The 5836-nt window shown below is 32.7% G+C and overlaps 1 protein-coding gene across 2 annotated transcripts in view; it reads right to left on the reverse strand.

Moving 5' to 3' along the window:
• Window positions 1-5836, reverse strand: part of LOC117116832 (tripartite motif-containing protein 2-like) — a 27299-nt gene that overhangs the window by 4677 nt on the left and 16786 nt on the right. The gene's annotated exons all lie outside the window — the stretch shown is intronic.

Consider the following 5836-nt stretch of genomic DNA (forward strand, 5'->3'; position numbering starts at 1 on the left):
TATTGATTGGATCTATTACACTGAACAACATAAATTAATATAATATTTACCTTAAAATTCTCTGTTAAGTTTTAGGTGTGCATGAAGTGTCTGCAAAAATAGAAATGGGTTTTTCCAGGTTAGTCATGTGACCGTATAGGCTTGATATGAAGCAATGGGTAACATGCTTACTTGTGTCGCAGTCTTTTCCTGTCCAACCGGGATGACAAGGTTTCTTTGTGAGTGCAATCAAGCGTGACATGATGAAATCAGTCATGCAGTGACTTAGAACTGCTGTAAAGTTACTGTAGTGTATTCATTGTTCTAGCTGATATCAATCCAAGTCAAACTTATATTCAGGTTGTAGTTAAAAATAGGCTCCCAGTGGGAGCATGTGTCTACTGCCTTATACAGGAGTTTTTATTTTTGAATTTAATCTTACTTTCTTCAATATGCAGATGTGTTTGTCATTGTAGTGTATCTGAATTTTTCGTGAAAATTGTCTTTCATAACAATATTCTGTATACTACTAGGCCCACTGTATTATTGCACTAAAGACAGAGGCCCACTGTATGATATTGCACTAAAAACACTAAAAAAGATTAACTCTTGGAATCACCGCGTTATGTCATTGATCTCGAAAAGTACTACCATATTCTAGAAGGCGTCCTTTAAATGATGGTTAAAGGCGTTTGTGGCGAACGCGTGCTGCGTCCCTGTAATGCATGTTCGAGTTTGAATGCAATTATGTTTGAATTCCAAACGCTATTCAATTTTCAGTAGAGCGCCCTCCACCTGGTGGTAGTAGTACCCATCATTCCTCCACTGGATTTACCCTTTTCTGCCATCTTTAATTGCTACATCATGACATAGTGTCTATGGCCCCCGATGGGGGCACTTGGACATAAAAACAATTCTATTTATGTTTACAAATATGTAAAAAATGAAAAACAAAAATCAATGATCAATCAACCAACAATTTAAACTTTTGATTTGGTTAAATTTACATATGTATAAAGACTAAACAATTAAAATTATATAAAAGGCAGAATAAAAATGTGTATAAAGACAATTAATAATTAATGAAAAAAATTAAGTAATATAAAAATAATTATAAAAATCAAAATTTAAAGGTAATTCAAAATTGAGGGATTTCACTGTTCCCTGAAACAAATAATAACAATAAAATAATAATTCAATAAATGGATCCTCATCCATGCAATTAAAAACCCTTTATTACTTACAGTGCACAGAACTGAAAATGGAGAAATTGAAGATGTCAAACATTTTTTACTAAATTGTCCCACTTACAATATCATTAGAAAACAATATTTAACAAATCTTGAAAATGACCTACTCTGTAACGATTATGATACAAGGACACTTTTTTCAACAACAAATGATGATATTAAAATTAAATTATTTAAATTATTCAGTCTTCTAATATTTGTGATACCTCTATTTTTTATAATTTCTGTAAAAATACATCATGAATGCTTGGGAGAAACGCTCACAACTAAAAAATTCACAACAATAGTATAAATGTATTGTTGCTTATCAAATTGTGTAATGTTAATGTTTTTTTTTTCTTTTACACCAAAAATGGATTCATCGTAGTCAGTATTTCTTAAGTAGTCCTGTGGTATAATCTTTTTTTTGTAAGACGTTTTAATCTTTAGATTTTATATTTTTAGGTTAGTTATTTACATTACAGTAGACCTGTATTTCTGAGTATGAAATGGGATTTTTTTATCTCATTAAATTTGATCCACTTCATCTGTTGGTGTTGTGCAAGTCCCAGCCATCCCATTGGCATTGTGAAGCATCATTTTAATATACATAGCAGGCAATTAGCATGGGGAAATGTTTAATGTTTTTCGGATAAAATTCCACACTATTATAAATGATGTGATGAAGAGGCCTAGCAAACTTACAGAGAGTAGTGATACGCAAAAAAAATGTGAAGGTCTAGACATGTGTATTAATAACATACAGCACAGACACCATGTGTATGTGAACATTGTGGAAAAAAGTTCAATATGAATAACACTTTAAAAAACATTTAAGGATACATATCAGAAGAGAGACAATTATAAATGCGACATTTGTGGAAAGAAAATTTAGGAACAGTTTAGCACTTTGAAAGTACTTTACATTTGAGAGTGTGCATACAGGAGGGAAGCCATACATAATGTTAAGAATTCTGTAGGTAAAATGATTATCTGAAAAGATATTTGATATCATATTTTTAACAATGTGGAAGAATTTAAAAAGAATGTTTATGCAATTAAAAGAACACTTGTGTACATAACAAACATAAATTGAAAGAAACATGAATCTAATTAATTTTAAGTTATGCTGTAGTACTGTACCTAACAATTTTAAAAGACAGCTAAGAAAATATAAGGGATGATTTTGCATTGGTAAGAAGAATTTAAAGACGTATAATTTGATCTTTTTCTATCCTTGATAAAATCTTTTGAGAAATAGATAATTTTATTAAATTTATCATAGTATTGTGTAGACTGGGTTCCAGTCCCTAATCTTTCTCTTAATCATTTGAAATGCTTAAGAATAAATCGAATTTGGCACAATTGGCGTTCCATATTACTTATTTGCATGGCGTTCCATAGTATACTTTACAATTCTCATCAAAAAAGTTTCCTAACATAAACTGACGCTGGTGGCGCTTTCCGAAATGCGCTAATACTACGAAAAACTTATCCATAAATTAGAGACTTGTGGCAAGTCTAAGTATTGTGCTGTGTTTTAGTGCAAAGTAAACTTGGTTTCCATTCCAAACTGGGTAGTTAAAACAGGTAAACAGGTACAGTACTTGTTTTAGTAAAATTAGGTGTAATTGTATCCGCAACTGAAGAAGAAAAAAATAGCTGATAGTAGTTTTTTTGGTGCTTGATGTTGGTCATTTACTATACAGTATTTATTTAATTCACTCAATAAAACTGAGTTATCATCAATTGGAATATCTGTCAGTTAATTTACCAGTGTTGATGAAAATTTTGAAGAAAAAAGTCAGTGATTTAAAAAAATATGTAGGATGTTGCTGTACATACAAGAGAGATGTCATGTGAATGTGAATTGAGGTTTAATCAAATTGGGATACACACGGAAGAGACATTATTCTGAATGTGTGTGTGTTTTTTTTTTTTTTGTTTTTTTTTTTAATATGTTGAAATGCATGCATCAATTTTGAGATCACATTTGATAAAAGAAAGGGAGATATGTGAATTTTACGGGGAATTTTCTTATCATTTTTTGTATCGTCTGCAAGTCAAGACTGTTTTATGCACAAGTGCAGATGCTTTATTTCTAGGTTTTTATAAAACGATACCACTTTTCATTTACATCAGTTGTTTACATCAACGTGAAGGGATTATTGCATGCATTAACCAATGCAATTTAACAAAAGATGCACATCTCCACACGCGAACACTGTACATTTTTGATACATAAAACGATACAAGTTGCGAGTACAGCCGTTGGTTATTAGTCTGTGTGTCATACATTTTGATGGTGTTACTATTTTATTATTATTTTTTTCGCATTGTCTGTTACACCTGATTTGTTTTGACCACGAACCTTTTAAGTGCTTCTCTATAAACTTCAATTTGATTCGTGAAAATTGACCAACAAAATTAAAAGTTAAAGCAAATGAAAATTTACTTCTTTTTTTGCATTTCAACAATGTTGTGACAAATGGAAAATTTTCGAGTAGATACAGAAAATGTATGTTTTCTGCGGCGAACGTGTGTCTCATTAACCACTGGACACCACCTCATCTATACTAAATAATTGTTGAAATAAGGAATATAATTGCAGTATGATGTTAGTGCAAAAAGTCATTTTGCGCGATTCTCATGTCAACTGACATGCATGTGAAGATGCCAAGTTCAGTACAGTACAATTTCCCACTCATATATACTTTTCCAGTCAAGACAGCCCATTTTTCCACTTCTTAATTCATCTTAATCATCTGAGCGCATTAACAACGTTTTATACCTCATCCACCTCTACAGTACTTTCAACCATGAGAAATTAAAAAGAACATTTTACAATGAAAACAAAAAAAAGTGCCAGTAAAATCGGAACTTTAGTATCCCGGAATCGTGGGAGCGGCTTTGAAAGAAAGGTCTCTCAAATATATTTTATGTAATTTACGTTTTTTTCTCAATTGTTTTCTGGGGTGGATGCAGGATTTAGCGATTGGGGTGCGTGCAAGGGCGCAGATTTGTTTTTCAAGGTGGGGGGGGGGGGGAATTTCGTGGAAATAGTACATGTAGATGGCCGGAAATGACACTTACGGTATATAGTAAATTTCATCATCACCACATCAATTTATATTCAAATGAAGCGCCAACAAATTCTCACGATCTTTTATCATCGATTTTCGGCAACCACAGAGAACTAATTAATGGGTGTGATGTACCATATTAAAATAGAATTTAAACATTGTCTTATTTTATGTATTTATTTTACCTACTTCAAAGCTGTGAGTCCACAATGGAGTCCAGAAAAGGAGGTGAGAAATTCGGAGGAAATAGTACCTTTAGATGACCGGAAATGACACTTTTAGGCCTATAAATTAAAATTCATCATCACGTCACCAATATAGTCTATATGAAGCACCAGAAATTTCTCATGATCTTTTATCAGGGATTTTCGGCAACCACCGAAATTTAATTAATACGAGTAATGTATCATAGAAAATAAAACTACATCTCAGCCCCACCATTTGGCGTGGAGGTGGTAACATTTGGGGAACTACAAATAGTTTCTCTAGATGCCGGATATGACACTCAGTCTTATATAGTAAAATTCATCATTATCGATCTAATTCATATCATTGATCGAGTTCCAAGTCCACATATCAAGCACCCTGAGCATCTTACATTAGATGGATGTGCGCTATATAAAACTACATTATTATTATTATTATTATTATTATTATTATTATTATTATTATTATTATTATTATTATTATTATTATTATTAATTAATCACTGTTATCTCCCCTATTAAAACTTATCTTTAAAGTATTTACTTTACTTTTTTTATGTGCCGAAAGCCAATCTTATATTTTCTCGTTTTTCTCATCTCATATTATAATAAAGGCATGCTCACTCGAGTAGCGTATTATAGGTAATTCAGGTGTTTGTGGGCAGATACCGGTATGTTGCTATAAAATGAGATGTACTCTGGCTGTACGGCGCTCTTTCCTTACAACTAGGGTCATTTATGTAGCTTTTTCCAACAATTTTCAGGCATCTTCTTGACTTATGAAATTGCATTGCAGACGAAAAGCGAGGGAGACCCCTTAAATATATGTGGGGGATGTGCGAAAGTTGTGAGAATATAGACCTCTCTGGGTGCCCGTAAAATTGCACTCTCATACCTTAAAAATCTTGCCAATAATTAATGTAAACAATATAATACAACAATTATTTTTTTCAAAACAATTAAGGGGTGCGACAGCATTTTACGTAAATCCCCATCTATTAGTTATGAACCCCATAAAGATGTATTTAGTGGATATGTACACGGAGGGCCTACGGCCTACCTGACTTTCTGTTAGTCTTTTAATCTTGCACACGTTACTCTTATCTTCAAAAGGATTAACAGAAAATATGGAAGGATATGAATTATAGGGGCGTCGGCAGGCATTCTTATTCAATGTGGGTGTGTGTGTAGCATAGGAAGGGTGCAGGGTGCCGCCAAGGCCAGGGCTGGCGGAACGTTTTTTGATTTTGATTTCTAGATGGCGGGAATTGAGCTTTCCCGACATTTGAAGTGTGTTTTAATGAATTTTATGTTCTTCAAAATTCGAATTTTCTAATAG

Source organism: Anneissia japonica, unplaced genomic scaffold (assembly GCF_011630105.1).
Source record: "Anneissia japonica isolate Jap-2015-1 unplaced genomic scaffold, ASM1163010v1 scaffold2028_len131717_cov125, whole genome shotgun sequence".
NCBI lineage: Eukaryota > Metazoa > Echinodermata > Crinoidea > Comatulida > Comatulidae > Anneissia > Anneissia japonica.